The sequence below is a fragment of the Gopherus evgoodei genome, chromosome 5, assembly GCF_007399415.2.
Source record: "Gopherus evgoodei ecotype Sinaloan lineage chromosome 5, rGopEvg1_v1.p, whole genome shotgun sequence".
In the NCBI taxonomy this organism is placed as follows: Eukaryota; Metazoa; Chordata; order Testudines; family Testudinidae; genus Gopherus; species Gopherus evgoodei.
This window is the reverse complement of record NC_044326.1, coordinates 84,017,144-84,038,862: the sequence shown is the minus strand read 5'-3', so window position 1 is coordinate 84,038,862 and position 21,719 is coordinate 84,017,144. Positions and strand designations below refer to the sequence as shown.

The window sequence follows — 21,719 nt, the reverse complement described above, 5'->3', positions numbered from 1 at the left end:
GTTCACAGAACAGAAAAAAGAAGCTCCTGCTGATGATAACCAAGTCTTAAGGAGATTCTTTTTAGAAGGGGGCATAAGATCCCAGAGAACCATGGATTATCAAGTGACCTGTCTAGCTCAGCTTCCAGACATACTCAGGTCAGCCTCCTGGGTAAAAAACAAATTCAACATCTGCAATATACCCACCCACAAATTGTACAGAATATCTGCATCTTGACCAGCCATTGCTCTGCAAATTAATTAGTCTGCTTGAACACAACTTGCCTGCCAAATGGATAGTTGCTCCAACTATGAAACAAAAGCCAAATTTTCAATGAGCCTTCCTAAATGCCTCCCCGAGCACCACAGAATCAGTCAGCCTACCAAGGTCAGCATAGTGGAAGTGTTCGATCTGTGTTGACTCTAACAGCTCTCCAGCAGCTGTCCCACAAGTCTCCTATCCTGGCGACAGTGGCCACTTGTCACAATTTTGAACCCCACTGCCTATGGAACGTAGACACTGGAAGCCCACACGTACGCCCTTAGAACTCTTGTTTTCAAAATACCTGATTGCCCAGCTAGGCGCATACAGCTAACAGCTCACTTTTATTGTGTGCATCCAACCAACCGTCAAACTGACCATGCTGGGTCCATGCACATAAAGAGCTAACAGACATGCTACTGCCTGCAGCAGGCAAGACATGTTGGATCCCCTTGACCTGTGGGGAGAACAAGTTGTGCAAGCACAGCCATAGAACAACCACAGAAATGTCAAAATCTATAGTCAGATTTCTGTGGGATGCTCGACAAGAGGTATGACAGAGATCAACATCAGTGCCATGTGAAGTGAAGGAACTATGGCAAGCATACCAGAAGGTGAGGGAGGCACAGAATCTGGTGCTGTCCCATGGACCTGTTGCTTTTATAACAAGTTGCCATACCATACCTGATAGTGGGTGCTGGTGGGGCACCAGGAGCCCATGGCAGAGACCCCTGCCATGAACAGAAGGGAGAGAGGAGGGATGATGTGGTGAGGGGACTCAAACCATGCCGTGTGCCAGAAGTTATTCGAAAATTCTCAAGTCGAGCCAGGGAAACTCCCGTGATCCCGCAGATTAAGGAGAGGAAAACATGGGCAAGTTCGAACAAGAACTGTTGCTTGTACTAACCTTTTCCTCTTTTTGTTGCCTGAAACCTCATTGCCCTTGTTCCCTCCTTCCCACTATGCCCTACTTTTGCCATATAAAAATGGGGTCCAGACTGTTCTCAACTTTTGAGAAAAAAGGCACTGACTTTTCATTGATACTTTACTGGTATAATATTAGAAAATATAGACTTAGGGAATACATTCTAAAAAATGTTTGGCAGTCTGATTACACAGTCCACCTCAAAGCAGTATCCTGTGCTTGGGCAAAGGTAAAAGAAACCAGAGGTAAAGTCTGTATCCGCTTTTGAATTGCTTGGTTTGCTGCGTGAGACAGTGGGGAACAGGGAGGATATGGAGTACACTTTTTTTTTTTTTTTTTTTTAAATCTAAATAGGGATGGACCCTTTTGTCTTCTTCAGAGACATCCATGAACGTTTCTGGAAATACTCTGTGACCCTCTCCCAAACGTTTCTAAGGGTAGCAGCCCAGTTGCTCCCCACGTGACAGGAAATTTGCCCACACCAGTCTCGGATGAGCTCAGCTGGGACCATTGCAGTAGGCAGGCTTCTTCAGGATGACAACAGCTGCTCAGTGTTCTGTCCCTGTCACCCTCAGGAGTGAGATATCAGCCAACATCACCACCACATGTGAAAATACCGTAATATTCATTGGACTTTCATGGAACAAATCACTCCCTTGTCCTTCTTCCCAGTAGGCTAGGCCATATTCACCACTGAATTATAGGACTGGAAGGAACCTAGAAAGACCATCTAGTCCAGTCCCCTGCACTCCTGGCAGGACTGAGTATTAAGCATGGTTTAAGCTGTAAAGTCATGCTGTACCAAGAGACTCCAAAGCAAAAGTGATAATTAGCACTTCTTTTTGAAGGTTTTAATGTGAATCATACAAGGGAATTTTGAGACTTACTTCTCCCTTTCTGTTGTATACATCTGTAGCAAGGAGGCATCACTCCCCACCGTGCCTAAGAGAGACAAGCCAGAACAGGCACAGCAGTGGGCGGAGTCAAGGGGCAGGACAGGAAGTACAAAAGCCCAGCCCCGGCGCTCAGTTGACGGGAGGCTGCCGGAGAGGACAGACGCTGGTGCCTGAGCTACTGCTGGGCCCAGCCTGCCCCGTGCTCGGTACCCGGAGGAGCGCTGGCCTGACCTGCCCCGTGCTCGGTACCCGGAGGAGCTGCCTGAGCTTCCCGACACCCGGCATCTAGAGGAGCTGCCTGAGCTTCCCCACGCCCGGTACACAGAGGAGTGGCCTGGACTTCCCGACACCTGGTGCCCTGAGGAACCCATGGTCTGGGACCCATCGGACAGTGCCGGCAGATGGCAGATACCCAGTGAGGGGGAGATTGGAAGCGGCCCGAGGGTAGCCGACCTCAGTCAGGCTGTAGACATACCTGAGCCTATGTCAGTGTGTTGCGGCCAGGACCCCCACTAACTGCAGCGAATCCTTGCTGCTGCAAGGGCCCCGGGCTGGGATGCAGTGGAGTGGGAGGGCCTGCGTCCCCCCTGCCACCCTTCCAAGGGTGGCAGACTCCCCCTCCCCCCTGGGCCAAGGAGACCTTTTGTACCGGTTACCTTGCTGCTCAGCCCTGCCTGAGGGCCTGAGCCTATTAACTCTGGGAAGCCAGACTATGGCTGCTCAGCCCTGCCTGAGGGCCTGAGCCTATTAACTCTGGGAAGCCAGACTATGGCTGCTCAACCCGGCCTGAGGTCCTGAGCCTATTAACCCCGGGGAAGTCCGACTATTACTGTTCAGCCTTGCAGAGGAAGGCCCGAATTCCCTAGCGACTCGGCGTTGTTGCCTCAGCTCTGAAGCCAAGGGACCGGGCCGACAGCATAGGGCGAGCCGGTGTGGCTCCTCTCCACCCCTCAGGGAGGGTTGAGCCCCGGTCCCACCCCTCTACAACATCTAATCCTGTAATTAACAATAGCCTCAGGTTCAGGGTCAGTGAGGGATTCCCAATCCACACCTACTGAAAATATGACCTTCATCAGGAGAAAACACAAGAGGACTCTGGAAGATATGCTGAGCAACCTCCTCCAATCCTCTACCGCATTGGGTTGTGAAAACAGAGTTTGGAGGACTGTGACCATAGAGCAGGACCCAGAATGGAGGAATCAGTTGCTGCAGCTGAGGAAGAAGGACCAAGAGATGCAACAGGAAATACTGGTTGAAGGACACTAGATGGGGAGGGCTCTGAGTTACTATAGAGAATTCTTCTGCAGGTGTCTGGCTGGTGGGTCTTGCCCACATAGTCAGGGTCTGACTGATCACCATATTTGTGGTCAGGAAGGAATTTTCCCCCTCGTCAGATTGGCAGAGACCGTAGGGGTTTTTTGCCTTCCTCTGCAGCATGCGGCACGGATCAGTTGTAGGTTTAAACTGGTGTAAATGGTGGATTATCTGTAACTTGAAGTCTTTCAGTCATGATGTGAGGACTTAGTAACTCAGCCAGAGGGTAAGAATCTATTACAGGAGTGAGCGGGTGAGATTCTGTGGCCTGCAATGTGCAGGTGGTCAGACAAGACGATCATGATGGTCCCTTCTGACCTTTAAGTCTATGAGTTTATGACATTGTGGTTCTGCTCCGGCTACAAACAAATGTTGCAGGATATTGTTGACCTACATGCCCAAAGAACACTGACTCCGTAGCCTTTACAATCCTCGGAAAACTCCATGGTCAGGAGACTATGTCACTCCCCTACCCCTCCTCTCCCAAACACAACAGCTGGCATTATGGTGTGCACTCATACCCCTACCACTCTGTGTTGGTAGTAAACATGGAGAAATCACAGAATCAGACACTACTTCTTTCATCTCATTTTGGATTTGGGCTTTCAAGTATCCTTTACACTGTTGCTAGACTGTTTTAACTTTTTGGCACTCTATTACTGTTGACTGTTTCTTTGCACATCAAGTGCTATTTTTTGAAAATGTTGCATCTCTATTACTGTAGAGCAAACATTACAGAACTTATTGCAGCAGCCCATAAAGAACACACATTCAAATATTTAGACAAAGCATTACAGACATTGGGGGGGAGAGGGGCAATGCCTCGCCCCCCCCCCCATTAAATAATGTACACCGAGCATTATGGAATTCATAACAGCATATAACAACCCGCCCAGCCCCCATTAAACAGACTACACCAAGCATTAGATTTCAAAAGTCTGAGGCAGTAACCCACCCTTGAACATCAGACAACACTAATGTACCTGAGAGTTAAAATCTTTTTTTAAGGTCTCCCTCAGCCATAGAAGTTCAAAGTGAGTTCTTCCAAAAGCCCATGGGGTCTGGCTGTCCAAATTCAGCTGATAGCCAGTCCACCTCGCTCCTCCATCCTGGCAGTAGCTTTTCTCCCCTTTGCCTCACAGATACTGTGCAGAACACAACCTGCAGCAATAATGATGGGGATGTCTACCTAGAAAGCAACCCTTCAATCTACTAAACACAGATTCAACTATCAGTCTGCACCAGCTAAGACAGTAGATGAATTTTTCCTTGATGCTGTCCAGGTGGTCAGTGTATAGCTTCATGAGCCAGGGGAGGAATGGCTAAGCTGGATCCCTCAGACTCACTATTGGAATTTCAACATCCCCAAGGTTTGTGCCCCAGTTAGGGAAGAATGTCCCCGTTTACTACTTTTTTAGAAGTCCAATGTTCTTAAAGATGTGGCATCATGCACTTTCCCCAACCAGCCCACACTGTCCTCAGTGAAGTGTCCCCAGTGACCCACCAGGGCTTGCATAACCATGGAAAAGAATCCCTTTCTGCTGATGTACTCAGTGGCAAGGTGGGCAGGGGCCAGAATAGGAATATGTCTGCCATCTGTTGCTCCTACCCACTTCAGGAACCCTGTTGTTGCAAATATATCCAATATTCTGCAGATTACCAAGAATCACAATTCTGTATAGCAGGAGATGATTAATAACCCTTACACCTTTTCAAGACAACAGTCCGCCCCTCCTCCCACTCCCGCAACTCACTGTGGAATTTCCAACTCAAAAATGATTGCCTTCTGAAAGATAGCAATCCAGTGTTGCAAGCTTCCAGAGCACAATCGCTACTTGCTTCTCTACTGTCAATCCAACTCTTATTTTGTGTACCTGTTCCGGATGGCTGGGCCCAACTCAGCCGACAGCCTGAGGAACGTGGTCTTTTGCATCCACAAGTTCTAATGTCACACCTTGTCATCCCAAACCTGCATTATGACACAAGCGCACCAGGCACTGCTCATTTCTCAGCCCCAGATGTGGTGATCCTCTGTGTGGACCTGCTCTATGAATAACGGCAGCAACCTGGCATTTTCAATTGCTGTGTCCATCAGCATGCAGTTACTGTGCTTGAACATCCCCATATCTTCCTCATTGCAATTCTGACTGTGGTAGTACTCCAGGTTCTGCAAATACATGAGAATTGTGTGTTCCTACTAGAAATGCTCAAGAGAGTTGCACTGAGTTGTGTAGGGTCCATGATTCTGCCAGAGCAGGGAGGATACAAATTGATTTAAAAAAAAAAAAACTTTAAAAAAAATTAATTTAAACTGTTTGATCTTGGTTTTTAAATTATAAGACTTTTTCTTTTAATTTTAAACACGTTTATTTTCAAAATCTGAATTTAATACAAAATATGTTAAGGCCTAAACTTATTAGAATTTCTTAAAACATTTAAGTAAGAATTAATATGAATCCATGAGCCGCTATCAAAAACTTTTGAGTTAAAGGTTGCTTTTATGTAGCAAGAATGAATCAGGGGAGAAACAGCTAACTTTTGACATCAAGCTTTACACATGGCACAACAGATTACGTACTGTATTAAGAGCTTGATCCTGTGAGGGACCTGGGGCTGGACTACTGGGTGCAACAGACCAGCAGAGTCATCACAGGTGTTGGGACCTGGCCTCTGACTCCAGGAGACAACATCATGCATCTTATCATGATCATCTACCGAGCCCAGCTGGATGGTCTCATTCTCCTATTTCACAGCTTATTCCTACATGAACTTAAATTGGTTCAGTTCTCAAATAATGAATCTTTATGACACCGCCCACCATGTAAATTTACTGTCCAGCTGATGGGAAAACAATGAAGTTTATCTATCCAAAACATTTAAGGCTGTTTTGTTTAATAACAATAAATAGTACATGATGGTTAGCATGTTTAATTAACTTCCAGTTACCATCCTGACACAAATCATAAGCTACAAGTTAATTATCTAATTAATAAGCAATACATCATTCACCATTTCCTAACATACTAAAAAGGTAGTTATTAAGAATCTGAAAATATGTATCTATATCATTGCTTAAATAAATGTATATTTAGTTACCAATCAACACATTTTAATGGTTCTCAATCAATGAGAATGTACCTTCTTCTTTAGAAAATAACTCAAGTACAAATGGAAAAGTTGATTAACATAGATTATTTTAATCGAGGTTTACCACTTGGTGATTGAAATCATTGCCCTGATTTAAATCAATCCACCCTGTGCCAGAGAGCTGGCAGAGACTAAGAGGCATATAAAACAATAAAAGATTTCAAAAACAGGATCACAGTTACGGGATAGAATAGGCACTCTGGAATGGAGAAAGAGACATAGTGGGAACTTGACACCTAGCTCCCAGAAATCCTAGGGCAGACAAGTGGCCACCCACAAAACACTGCAGAAATGTCCCACAAGACATTGAGCTGGACATTCACATGGGGAACTGTGAGATTCCTACCTACAGTGAAGTGCATTTTATCTTGATGCAACCACTCATTGTGAAGGTGCATAGAGCTGATGAAAGCATCCAAGTGCGCATACATCACCTGCTAGAGTCAGTGGACATATAGTGACATAACTTACGGCAACTGAACTTCATAGTGTACACATGACCTTAGAAGAAGTGACTTCAAGTCTTGGTAATGCTTCTGATCCCTAACCTAAGACAACAGAAGTGGTTCTCAAATCTGTTAGCCCTTTCCAACGACATACTTTATGTTTGTTTCCTCGGAGTCTACGTCTGTCAAGCAGATGCTTAAGTGATCTAGACCACTTGAGTTCATTCTTTTCGAAATATCCTTCTGTTACCCAAAGTTAGCAGGAACTAGGTGAAAAGGTGGAGAAGAGGGAGTGAGAGCCTTCACCCTAAATACAAAATAAATATGTCTGACATGAACCACAGGGTAAGTCTATACTGCAATAAAAAATAAAAAAAAAAAGTTTAAAAAAAAACCCACCACACACACACACCTTACGACAGAGTTCTGAGACTTGCTGCCAACTGACTTTGGGCTCGCAGGGCTAAAAATAGCAGTCTAGACATTTGGGCTGGAGCCCAGGCTCCAAGACCCTCCTCCTCCTTAGCAGGGTTTCAGAGCCCAGGCTCCAACCCAACCCCAAAACATCTACACTGCCATTTTTAGCCCCACAGCCCAAATCCCGTGAGACCAAGCCTATTGCCCAGGCTCTGAGACTCACTGCTGCAGTTCTTTTATTGCAGTGCATATATACCCTTAGGTCCATGTTTGACCTGGCACTCATATTCAGACACTGTGTTTACACTTCAGATAAATAAGCCAATATCCAGAGGATCATATTTGACAAAAACTGAACTCGCCACCAACAAATAAAATGGAAAAAAGTACTGGGGCTCACTCCAGCTCTATTTCCTTAAGAAAAAATGAAATGCCACCCACAGCAGATTACCTAGATATTCAAAATATGATCATGTGCATTCTGTTGGGCTCCACTACATGAAGGAGTGGTCTGCTTTGCATCACTGGGATTTGCTCCACATCACTGGGGTTGAGATACTCCTATAATCAAAGCCAGATTAAAACACAGATATGATCTTAGTGCCCCAGCTACCAGAAATACGATAGTATCAGAATCTAAACTTATTTATTTACACTGTTCTAATTACGCCAGTGTAATCTCTGTTTTGCATCAGTGTAGTGTGTATAGTAAGGTGATGCACTGATGTAACCACATCCATGTCATTAGCTGTACTGGTGAAGATTTCCCTAATCTAGACAAGCTCTAAATCACTGGAAAACTGAGTTACCAGATTTTCTAAAGAAAGGTGCACTCTCATTGATTTATCTCAATGGGAATTCACACCTATTGGTTTAGGCTGCCTCTACACATCACTGAACCTATTCCGTTCAGTTTATATTTTCAAGATTTTCCTTGCAATCATAGGATTAGACTGTTTTCATAAAAAGAGAATGTCAACTTGCTCTGTAGCACCTCAAGACCTGCCAAATCACCGACTGGGCCGAATTTGAGCCTTGTTTACCACTTAATCCTTGAGAGACACAGACACACTGTTCAGAGCCTGTTTGACTTAAGTCTACTAAGATGTTCTCTTCACTCCTATCAGATGCAGAGCTGAATATATTACTGTTCAGAATATACTATTCCCAAAGATTTATGGAACTTGACAAAACAGGGACGAAAAATTTCCCCTGCCAATTCAAGTAATAAACTGCAATGCTGTTGTTCGTGAGAATCTTCACTGCCTGAACTATAATCAAATGAATGCATGCTTAGAATGCAAGCCTATCACTCTTAGCTAAAAGAAGTGGGTAATTTAAATTCATTGGGTTTCCTTAACCCTAGGTATCTTGCGCAAGGTTGCTAAATGTTTATTCTGTTAGACTTGGTTTATCCCTGATAGCAGGTAAACTGATGTTTTAGATTTGGCTGGAGGACAGAGTCACTAAAAATCAACGCATCTTAGTGCCAGGAGCCAAAGAACCACAAAAACATGAGACAGTGAGTCTATCTGAGTGAAGTAACTGAGGCAAGGGCAGCATCTGACACCAGATCAGGTAAAACCCTGTTACAGGTAGATATGGAGATATCTACATATGTGTTCAGCCTCATTTTCTCTCTCTCATCTTACTGTGGTTTTATTTAGTTGTCTTCTCTTCTTTCCCTGCTATATCAAATGCTACCCATGTAAGGGCTTGTCTATACTGTGAAGCTAATTCAGATTAAAGTGGGCATGATTTTTAAAGCCAAATAGCTATTCTGAATTAACTCTTCATGCAGATACTCTTATTCCGAGAAAATTTGCTCTTATTTTGGAAACTTCCCCTGTAGATAAGCCTTAAAACTACTTTCTGTGTAGTCTTCAGGAAGAAAAAATTATAAAAAAGTTTTTAAAAGTTTTAATCACTTAAATATAAAACATTAGTAAAGTAACCCTTATGTTATTTATTTTCATAAATTCACTTTATGGTACACTGTACCTACATTTTCAGTTTTCAATATGGCAGAGATTTTTATATTTATCCCATAATTATCACAAAGTGGCTGAGGGTGAGTGAGAACTGGAGGCTTCAGCAATTGGGTCTTCGGCTCCAGTGGATTACTGGCTCTCAGTAGAGACCTCTCATGCCATCCTTCAGTGAACTAATATCCACATCTCTGACTCTGGGGTTCAGTGTAAAACCATCCGCACCACCTGTGTCCTCCACCTGTTGGCGCCAATAGGTCCTTTGTTCACAATATCCATCATTACAGATGGAGTTCTGGTTTGGAACGACATCCCATTCAAGACATTATCTAATGTGGACACCATTAAAAAAACTGTAATCCCTCAAAAGGACAAGATAATCAACAGATTACTACTGGTAGGCTGAAAATGAAGTGTACCTGATTTTGCTGAGGATGCATCTATGGCCTCTCAAAAAGGTGTCTGCAAACAGCGACCAATCATAGCACTTTATATAAAATGTATCAGAGACACTGGGTTGAGACCTTAGCCTTAATATCTCCTTCTGGAGAGAGACAAGCTTTCCTCATAGCACACACATTCACGCTATTCTCGAACACAGAGGCACTTCTACCAACATTTGAAATTGTGTGGGGTCTACGATCACTCCAAACAGTCACTCTTGGCCTTTGTATGCCATCACCCATGAGTATAGCACTGGATTTTCAAGACCAAAGGCATCACTGCCCTGAGAAGGGCACATGCAGGACTACCCAGAATGCTTTTGCTGTCACAGGCAAACTTCATTATATGTATGATGGCTGTCAATTTTACCCAGCTTTTATTAAATTAAATATTGTAACATTTTGGCTTTAAACTATTATATAATAAAAGTCTGACTTTACTCTCATGCATTTTATATCCCTTACCCTGATTTTACCTTAAACCTGCAGAGACAACAAATACAAAGGACATAGACAGTAGGGAGAACGTGTATGAGGGATGTAGGACAGAAAGCAGATAGATGGGAAGTGACAAACGCAATGTAGATTGGTTAATGTACTCCATACAGAGTCTTGGTAGTTCCATGAGTCTTTGGAAATTCTAGAGGAGTACAATTATATAGTCTGGTGTAACATTTGAGGAGACAATTTAGGAAACACTTTTGGAAGATGTGAATTTTCAGGAAGGGGTTATAAGGAATGTGAAAAGGCATGAGACAAACACAGGCAGGAAAGGGATTCTAGATAGAGAGAACTGACAGGGAATATACCAAACACTGCAATATTTTATCAAGAGGAAGTTGACACAATGTGATCAAGTTATATCCCAAAGAATGAGAACTGAAAACTTGCAATTTTTTGCAACTTCAAGTGTTATTCTCATTCAGAACATGGACCTTTTTTGAAATGCACTAAGCCATTTCTCTCATCAACATCTCAGGAAAGCAGATACCACAGGTTAATCATCTTGTTTCCTGCAACAACCCAGTTTTTCAGCAATATTTTCTCCTAGATAAAACCACAAGTCTGAAACGTAAGCAGATCTGGAAAGCAGGCATTTATTCACCATTTCTGGTTCTCTGCTATGAAAATTCTCAACAGGACTCCTGTCAAGTTAATCTCCACATTGAAAAGAAGGAGCGGAAGAGTCTGTATTTGTGGGGCATCCCTGATACACTTTCAGATTACTCAAGAACCATAGCACAAAGCATAAAAGAAATTGTGAACAAAGTTGTGTTGTCATTTATTACTCTTTCCACCCCTTTACTCTGCAGAAAAACAAATGGACTGGCCTTAATTAAGTTTAGGAAGCAGAAATATTTACAGTAATCAGCTGCTTTAAAGACAAGTCTGTGTACATTAACATCTGAGTTGTTTGATCCAAGCATAGGAATTCATTGCAACTGTCTTGTTCGCCTCTTTTCTTCCCTCCTCTTGTCCACAGTATGTTTATTCTTCTAAACAAAGGATTTATTTGGACAAACTGTTTCATTGTAAACATTAACATTTTAAACAGTCCATCTTAATTCTTCAGTGTTGTAACTCATTGTCAAAATTTCTTTTTTTTTTTCCCCCCTCCCCCAATAACCCTTTAGGAGGTTACAGGTCCAAAGCTCGCTACCCAATCTAACCCCTGCTACAGCGAACACAATCTGCATGAGACACACACACATGAGAAAATGCTATTTTACAATACCAAGAGGTTATGAGGGTTTAAAAAGCTATTAAGAACAACTTACATGTGCTAAAAAATTAAAGCTTTAAAAATAAAAGACAATTATATTCTGTATACCCATTAACCTTCTGGCACGAAGAGCTGGGTCTTCCTAAGAGCAGAAGTTGGCAATGTTTAACATCAAAATGCATTAACAGATGTGAACAAAGAAAGGGGAAAGCATCTTGCTTGTTAACTTCTTTTCTACTATATCATGTTTGACAATCCTAAAAGGGGAATTACTTCCTCCAGTTAGGAAAGTGTAAAGGCAGCCCAAAGTGGTGAAAGGAGATTGAGTATTCTGCAAACCCCGTTTCCTGGCTACGCTTTCCATTTCCATGATTAATAAAGGAAAATAAATTCAGAGTATCTCATGACTCTAAAAACAGAGCACTCAAATACTTATATTTTTCTTTATCGATCTCCTTCTAACAGGAGGAAGTGACAAGACTCTACATCTGTGTGTATATACACATATACACATATCCTTCATGGATACAGAAAGCTTCTCAGCTCAAGGAATTGACATGGTTATGGAGGAATGAGCACCTAAGGTTCGGAAGTGCAAGCTTTTCACTATTTTTGACTGCTGTACAGAACACTGCTTACTACACCCTGCATAGTTTCATCTGGTGCTTTCTTAATCTTACCTACATATGGCAAACCATATAGGGACTTTGTATCCTGATTACTCTTCATATGATGCTTGTGCTATCATATGTCTCCTCCATGCATTATACTGATGCAAAAAGAATTAGAGAATGAAGTGGTAGCTGTGAATTTTACAAGTACATGGACACAACAGATAAATTAAACTAATCTGCCAGGTTGTTCACAGCAGAGCAAGGGAAAGAAGGTACTTAGCTAATTTCCTCCTGTGTTTACACAGGAGGTCACGTTGTCCAGGCCTATCTCTGAGCCCTGAAAGTTAGACGACAGATAGAATAGTTCAGTGATTGGTGTTAGTGTGGGACTTGGGGAACACAAGTTTAGTTTCCTGCTCTATCATTAATTTCCTGGGCAATTTAGTCTCTCTGTGTCTCACTTGCCAATCTGTAAAATGGTGATAGGAGCACTTCCCTACCTAACAGGGGTGTTCCAATGATGAATATTTTAAAGATTGTGATGTGCTTATTACTATGGTAATGAGAACCACTTCAAAAAATCCCACCAATTCACCTTGAACGTAGATCCAGAAAATTAGTCAGAAAAATCCTGCTCTTGCTTTTCTTCCTCTACCATCTATGCTGCTGGAAGAGGATAGGTGGAGTAGGGGGGAAGAGACATGTTTAACTTTTGTATACAGTATTGTTGTGGCTCATTGGTCCCAAGATATTCACAAGACAATGGGTACCATCAAACAATTATGACCCATGCTCGATGAAAAATCTTTTCAGAACCCCCTCTACTGGCCTTGAAAGAACCCCTCAACTTCATCAAGCTCATCATCAGAAGCAAGCTCCCCTCAGATTAGGACACACCAACACAAAGAAGCATCAGACGCGAAACCTGAAGACATATCTCCACTGCTATGATGATCAACACTTCCCCAGCACACACACAAAACACCTTTCAAGATCCATGGGTCCTACACAGGCCTATCACAACATGTGGTGTACCTTGACCAGTGCACTAAATGACTCAACAACAACTATCTGGTGAAACCAGACAGTCACTCTGTTCTCAAAAGAGCAAACACAGAAAACTGATAATACATTGTATCACCTATGAGTGAACACTTTTCACAAAGCAAACACTCTATATCTGACCTCTCAGTCCTGATCTTCAAAGAAAACCTGCATAACACAATCAAAAGATAAGTCTAGGAGCTTAAATTCGTAACTGTCCTAGACACTAAAAATCATGAACTGAATACAGACACTGGATTTACTGCTTATTACAACAATTTATAACCCACTAACCCCCCTCTCACCCCCAACTTCCCCACCACCACCACCACTTATTCCCTCCTATGACTGGACAGATTTTAACAGGTCACTTCATCTTGAATACTTCCTTGAAATGTGTGTTAACTACTTATACTAAACAATCTGTTCTGCCTTGTATTTAGCTGTGACATTCTGCATACTTTTCCCAGACCTGAAGAAGAGCTCCGTGTAAGCTCGACAGCTTGTCTTTCTCATCAACAGAAGTCGGTCCAAACTATATTACCTCACCCACCTTCTCTATGTTTAACTTTTGGCAGGCCAGCTCCAGTAACTTCAAACACAAAGAAGAACTGTGTCTACAACAGTAAATAGACAGAAATGCAAAAATAAACACTGGAATCCTGCTTAGATAGGAATGTTGTTGCTTCCTGCTACGCTGCTCAAGCAATGGGATCCGGAGGGCTCAGCTACTTAAATGACAGCTCTAGGCTGTCTTTGTATCTGACCAGCAGGGGAACCAATGCTTATGTTAAAATTACTGGACATTATTAAAGGGGGAAAAGTTGTCCAAAAAAAAAAAATTAAAAACAAAATATATATAACCACTGGTATAAATCTAGAGGATAGTCAGCAAACCTTCCAAAAAAAATCTCGTTACAGTTACTAATACTTAAAAATTTATATATGAAAGAATGAGGATCAGCCCTGGATGTTATGTCTTATTATTTTATTGGACATTAGCAAGTTTTGGTTAATCTGTCTCGCACCTTGATATTAGTGAGGTCATCCATGCATTTATATGTAAGCTATGAGCCAACTTTTACATATGTGCATATGTCTGCAATCACAAATCAGTAAGCAACCAATGCAAACAGAGATGGAAACTCTGCATCACTGTACAATCACTAGTTAAATTATTTAAAATGATAAATCAAACCGATTAAATAAAAGCAGAAAAAATGTAAACATAAAATGCTAACTCAAGTCAGCTAATCTTGAATGGCCCCTTGAAATATCTGTTAACTACTTACGCTAAACAAATATGTTCCACCATGTATTTAGCTGTCAGAGTAGTAGCCATGTTAGTCTGTATCCACAAAAAGAATAGGAGTACTTGTGGCACCTTAGAGACTAATATATTTATTGTAGCATAAGCTTTCGTGGGCTACAGCTCACTTCATCGGATGCATGTAGTGGAAAATACAGAAGGAAGATATCTATATACCCGGGGAACATGAAACAATTATGGTAACACCCATTGTTTCATGTTCCCTGGATGGATGGATGGATGGATCTTCTTTCTGGATTTTCCACTACATGCATATACGCATCATTGTATACTTTAGCTTGTGCTAAATAAATTAAGTTAGAGTTTAGACTCCCTCCAATTTAACATGTTAAAAAGTATGCAATGACTTTTCTGTATTAGACTTTCAAATACATACGATAGCTAACATGTTTTAACATCTCACCATTTATCCTCATCTAGACAAGGTGTTATGAAGGACTGCTAATCTCAGAAATGTAAGATAATTTGGCTCAGAAACTGTTTTTACTAGCAGCGCAGTTAAAGGCTTTATTCTTTGATAAATTAAATGGCAAAAAACTTCATTAATGCAGAGTTAAGGTTACCCAGTGATGGCTTGTACCCTTCCATAACATAAAATTCAGTAAAACTCAGACTTGTGAAAACCCAGAAATATAAAGTATAAGGTATATGATGACTACACAATCGTACTTCTGCACCCCCTGCAGCTGGCATGCACTCCGGCTGCACTCATTGTGTTAAGTGGAGCTGTACTGAATGGTGGAGGAATTAGTTGGAGCAGCTTTGAAAAGCTGTGATTATGGTATGAGGAGATCTGGGGGACTGTGTGGGTCTATGTGAGCCTCTCTCCCTGAACCCTGTGATCAAAGGAAGGAGGTGCATGTGTACTCAGAGGTTCAGTATGACTCATTTCAGCTCTGTGAAGTGCAGACTGGATCAGTAGTGGGGCACAGGGTCTTCTTGCAACGGGGACTGTCAGCAGCTAGGTGGGAGATAAGTGCGGTCTGAGAATTTAATTAAGGGTAAGTGAAAGAATGTTTCGTGGTATTGAGTGCATAAGCGTATTGTGTGCATAAGGGTTGCAAAAAGGGGTTGAAGGAGTTGTAAACTTTAGTAATGATGTTTTTTCTGTGGAGTAGGCTAAGTGTATGAGGCCTGATCTACATGGGGAAATTAGGTTGATATGACTATGTTGCTCAGGGGTGTGAAAAACCACACCCTTGAGCAATGCAATTAAACCAATCTAACCATGGTGTAGATAGTATAGCTACTACTTCTCGGGGAGGTGTAGTAAACTACATCGACAAGAGAACCCTGCTCTTAGCATAGACAGTGTTTTCACTGAAACACTGCACTGTTTTAATTGTAGACAAGCCCTGAGTGTAGGAAATCCTTGTTCAGCACAGGGCAAAGGCAACATGTAAATGTATATTATAGGCTTATGGGGCCGTCTTTCAAAGAGGGAGGAGTTAAAATAGCACGGTTGTGCACTTTATTTCTCTATTTCTTGTTTTTAATGTCTGAGTTTTACTGAACTCAACATCCTGGAAGGTCACGAGCTATCACTACCTGGAGAACCTTAACTCTGCGTTAAAGCTTTTTGCCATTTAATTTTCTAGGATTTTTTTTTAAACAGAAAAAGAAACATTGTGAGTAAGAGTCAGCAGTTTTTCAGGCAGTTGCAATTATCATGTAGGCATGAAGTACAGACGTGGTGGACAGAGAATAACAACAACATGTAGCTCTTACATAGCACTTTTCATCTGCTTGAACAAATGGGGAAACTGAAGCACAGCAAGGCAGAGACTTGGCCCAAGACCCAGGCCAGTGGAAAAGCTGGAAACGGAGCTCAGGTATTCTGAGTCTCTGTCCGCTGTTCTCTTCATCCGGTCACATATGGACTATGTATTTCCTAAATCCTCCACACTCTAACATATACTTTTTTTGCAGTGTTAGGGGATAATAGTTGTGCTTTGAAATGTCTGTCAGGGCTGGCTTTAGGATGTGCTGGACCCAATTCGAAAGAGCTGCTGTCGAAATGCAGCTGAAGACAGCGGCGGCAACTGAGCTGCCGCCGAAGATAGCTGCGGCAATTTGGCAGCAGCTTAATCGGTTGCTGCTGTTTCTGGCAGCACTTTGGTGAAAGGTGCGGGGTTCCTCTTCCGGACGCTGTGCGGCCCGATTCCCGGGAATTGGGGGAATCACCCTAAAGCCAGCCCTGATGTCTACAATATGTAATTGGTAACAAAGCCAGTGAGAAATCACAGACATGACACTAACAGTTTTATTACATAGCGGTTACAGTACTTCTAAGCATGTGAGAGAAAACTGGTGTGCCTCTTTCTGTCTCAAAACCCCACTATTCCCTGCAACAAACATTGGTAAAATCTGCGAACTTTAAGAAAAGCTGTTTTTTCAGGGAGCTGTTCTCAGGAATGTCTTGGGATAACAAGCCTGGTACATATCAATTTCTTTGTTAAACTGACAAACTCATACAAGCCTGCAGCGTCCAGCGGGCGTAACTGGACACTGCAAGACAGAGGTTCCTAGAGTTGTGTTTGGGACTGGAGATATTGGCTAGTGTCATTCGGTTGCACAATCCAAGCAGCTTACATGCCAGAGGCTGTGCGTGAACAGCCCAGGACTGGAGATTCTCACAGCAGAGCAGGGTAAGGCTGGCTCCCAGAGTCAAGGATTGGAGTGACCCAGCAGATCATCGGTCCAGATAATACCAGGGGAATGTCACAGAGGGTCTGAGACTTCCCCAGAAAGACAACCACCCTCCAGAACCTGGCTCACAGGAGAGCCAGTGATTGGGGCAGGGGGAAAATCTGAACCCCAAAGATGGGCAGAGACCCCCACATCCTACCACATACACAGGGGCGAGGGAGCAGGGCTCACACACCCCCAGGATGAAAGGGATCCCAGATCCCAGTTCACATGGGGAGAAAGGACAGAGGGCTCAGACTCCCAACCCTCAAGAAAGTCAGGCCCCAGAACCTGGCTCACATGAGGGGGGACATGGAGCAAGTCTGACCCCTGTGGATGAACAGGGGCCCCCTAGATCCTGGCACACAAACAGACAGGATGGCAGGGAGCATGACTCAGACCCCCTAGAGTTTTATGGCCCCCCTATATCCCAGCTAACATGACTGGAGGAAGGGAGAAAGTATCAGGGCCCCTACAGGGGCAGGTGGGGCCCAAAATGTTGGTGTACACACAGCAGGGGATAATGAGGGCTGACATCTTCCTGCCCCTTTTTCTTCCTCAGAGTCCCTATCCCTCACCCTCACGTTCCCTTCCCAGTGTCTCTCTCCCTCTACCAGCCCCCAATTCTTCTCACCTCCACTAGCACCCATTCTCATCTATCCCCCTTCCATAATCCTCTCTCCCCTTGATGCAGCCCCAAATGCTTCTCTTCTCATCTTTATTCCCCCCACTCCTCAATCGCTAAAATGCCCCTCCCCTGCCAGCAATCATTTGAATGTATACATATTCACATATTTTATAAATCTACTCTGAATACATTCCCCCAAAATTAAAAACCTAATTTTCTAGTATAGAGCAGGCCTTTGTGTAATTCATGGGGCTTTTTAGCATTATAAGTGCTTTTTAGACCAACTAAACGAAGAACCAAATTCTTCGTATAATATTGTAAAATAATTTCCTCTCAAGGGCTAGTGCGTGGCATGCACACTACTGGGGTAACTCTCAAGCATTTGAGACTCTGATGCTATGAACTCAGCCCTGTTTTGATCTTTATCTGTGCACAAAAAATTGCAAACCATACCACCTCTTAAAAAAAAAAAAAGAAGCTAGTTTTTCTAGGGAGCAGTACCTTGGAAACTCCTGTTTTGAATAGCCCCAAATATGGATCTCTGACTAAACTCAATACCCCCTAAAAGAAACAAAAAATCAAGGCAATATGAGAAAAGGTACAGATTTTAGAACACTTCGACAAATCAAATTCTACAGAGAAAGCTGGTCTTACTCTTAACTATGGAAAAGTTATCACACTGCTACAACAGAGAGAATGTGAACAGGAAAAAAAGATGGTGTTACTCCAAGACCATCCTTAGGAAACCAAGAACATGGGTAATTCAAGAGGAAGAGTACTGATGGATTGGGAGAAGGCCACCTTGTAATATCCTTATATTTGTTACTAAATAAGGCAATATCCCTTCACTTTTGAATACTTACAGTCTCTATATGTTATTTACAAAGAATCTTTCACAATATTTAAGTAGAGTTTTTTCTGCACTCCAAACATAACTTATGCACGTTTTTTATTTCTAGACCAATCATGACATGAATAGTATTGGTACACAAGCAGATGAAAAAAAAGTCAAAACCCATAAATGACAGGGTGATAGAGAAAGAAAGAGAGTATCCTTTAGGTAAAAGAACAAAGTCATTAGGCAATATTCAATTTTCAAGGTGCCAAGGATTATTAAACAACTGGGAATTTGAAAAATGTACTAAGTGGTTAACCATGTCCATATTGTGGGTCAAATTTGACCCACAAAGATTTCAGGTTTCCAAATGTATGACCTATAGAAGTCTTAATACGCTCAGGAAAAACTGTTTATTACCAAACTAAATACCACACTATTGTCTGAATACCACACAAAAACAGAAAATGAAATTGACTAGAAAATGAAAGTGACTAGGCTATATTAATTTCTAAACTAGATAAAACAGAAAAGTATGACAGTGAAATGCAAAAATTCAGCTGTAATAATGTAATTTTAAGGTGCAACTTTTGATATTGAAAATTTTAATAAAAATAATATTTCTTCCCAATTTGTTAGCATCTAACTTCACGATATTTGTCCAGCAACATTTGGACCAATGGTCACATCAAAGGAAGAAAGAAAGTGTCATTCTAGAAGTCTTTCAGACAGCTTCAGTTCCTTTCAGCAATTTCCCCAGTGTCACCCTTGGCATTTCTACTGCTTCAAAACCATATTTCAGCCTATTGCTTCCTTTTTTCTGCCAGTAATTTGTTTTCCTAGTCATTAATTTTCCCCCCCCAATCTTAAGTCCTTACTTACCAACCTACCCTAAAAAGGATTTAAGGCATAATAATTGTAAAGTGCTTTGGGACTGAACGGAAGATGTTATCTCAGTATTATTTAATGTCATCCACCCAGATATTCAACCCATTGGCCAAAGCCCCTGTTCGTCTGGGGAAAAAGGGCAGGAATAAAAGTCTTTGTATACAACCAGTCTTTGCAATACTACTTAAAAGGAAGAAGGCTGGCAATTGCAAATTAGCTTTTTGTTGTGGTGGGATTGGGTTGTTTTTTTTTTTAAATAAATACTACTCAAAGTACAGCATAGTTTCAAAAGAAATAACCCCCTAAACTTTTTTTAGGAGATACGTTTTAAAAAATTATTTCAAAACCCTCTAATAGATAATATTTTAGTATACATGTCAAAATAATGCCAATTAAAGAGATCATTATCAGCAATACAGTCTCACATGTAAATATTTTGAATGTAGTAACTCAACTACAGAAATGCCATTTTTGTCTTTCAGATATATTTTTCTTTTTTTTGCCTAAGTGCTCTACTAGTTCAGAATCTGGGCTCCTGCTCCTTTTATTATTTAAAACAAAACAAAACAAAACAAAAACCACTTCCACTCACAATCCTAGAAGGATTTTGTGCTCTCAGCAATCCTGCACTGGCATCTGCCTTCAGACATAAGATTATTAACTTCCTCAGCAAAAAAGCAGAATTTCAGCACTTGTGGTGTTTCACCTGTCTTGCGCTAAGTAGGATAAAAACTCTCTGAGAATCCTGCACAGATTATAATTTTAGGGAAGATTTTTCTTCCTAGTTTACCATAGACGGTTTTGAGTAAGTAGAGCTTAGTGATATTCTGTCTGCCAAGGTGCTGTACAGGGCTCATGTATGATATCACAGCACATATAACACCACTGAGATTTTGGTCAGAAGGGTCACTACATTATTTCTTTCCCAAACTGTAACAAAACTTCCACAATTAACAGAAAAACCACAAGGACACGTAATGTATGGACACCCATGAAAAATACGCAGTTGTCTTCTGCACTTCTTACATAAATCACTCAAAATCAAAAGGAGTTATTCTCAAATATGGAGTGACAAGGTCAACTTCTATGTTCAAGAGTTGGGGGACACCCAGGTGTGCACAAACTAATCTATTTACTAGCTTCAGAGTACTAATATTCAACCAGATATCTACTAATAAAATCCCATCACATTAGTTCTTGGCTCTGAGATGGAACTACATGCTCTGTAAGTCTTTGCAACTAACTGCTGTATCAGCACAAATCCTACAGCACATACTGTGACAGGAGTAACTACTACTAAAACAAGGACTTCGCGCAGTGAAATGATGGTCTGCTTACGTTGCAAGTTCTTCGTGTAAGCACAGACGCAGAACAAAAAACCCTATAAATGTAGGATTGTAGAAAACATTTTTAAATGAGCTCCTTCATCAAAATATATTGTATCTAACCAAAAAAACAGAGTGATTAGCAGCCCCTATACGGTTTTATGAACAAGGAGAAGAAAAAGCTAACAGTTACTCACCAGATTTCTTTAAAATAATCTTCTCACAGTCTCTCTGGTAGTCTAATATTATGCCTGTATAATAAAAAAAAAGAGTATTTTTTAAAACCCATGTAAACAGCAAGTAATCCTACATTAACTATACAATCCTTAATTAATTTACATTTAATATAAACAAACTGTCTTCCTTGCTCTTAGGACAAGGCTCAAAATGAAGACAGTAAAATCATACATTAAGAAAGTTTTGTCATTATATGAATAATACCAGAGAGGCTGAAGAATAACTTGTAACATTAGGGTGCAGGCAAACACAGCTTATCACAATTATAAGAACTACCACAAGAAAGACAGGATATCATTTCCTCCAGCAGCTGCAAGCTGATGATTCCTTAGAAATGCTTCTGTATATCAAAAAGAGCAACATCAGTGATTATTATTTGTATTACCATAGGAGGCCTAGTCATGGAGGACGAATACATTGGGTTGGGCACTGCACAAAATACAAAACAAAGAGATGGTTCCTGCCCTTAAGAGCTTACCATCTAAGTGCATACAGACAGACAGATGGTAGTATACAAAGAAACAACGACCACACTGGGCAGCAGGATAGGCTGTTGTTTCAGCATTTCAGCAGTCTAACAGTTAAGTTTT

At 41.7% G+C, this 21,719-nt stretch overlaps 1 protein-coding gene across 4 annotated transcripts in view; it reads right to left on the bottom strand.

Annotated features, from left to right (window-relative positions):
- FBXW7 (F-box and WD repeat domain containing 7) overlaps window positions 1-21,719 on the bottom strand; it is a 274,003-nt gene that overhangs the window by 215,035 nt on the left and 37,249 nt on the right. For 3 of the 4 annotated variants that reach the window (XM_030563528.1, XM_030563521.1, XM_030563522.1), the window contains one exon: window positions 21,090-21,143. The exons of the other annotated variant lie outside the window; for it this stretch is intronic. The gene's annotated coding sequence lies outside the window, so the exon portion shown is untranslated. The remainder of the gene's footprint in view (window positions 1-21,089; window positions 21,144-21,719) is intronic. 4 annotated transcript variants of the gene reach the window in all.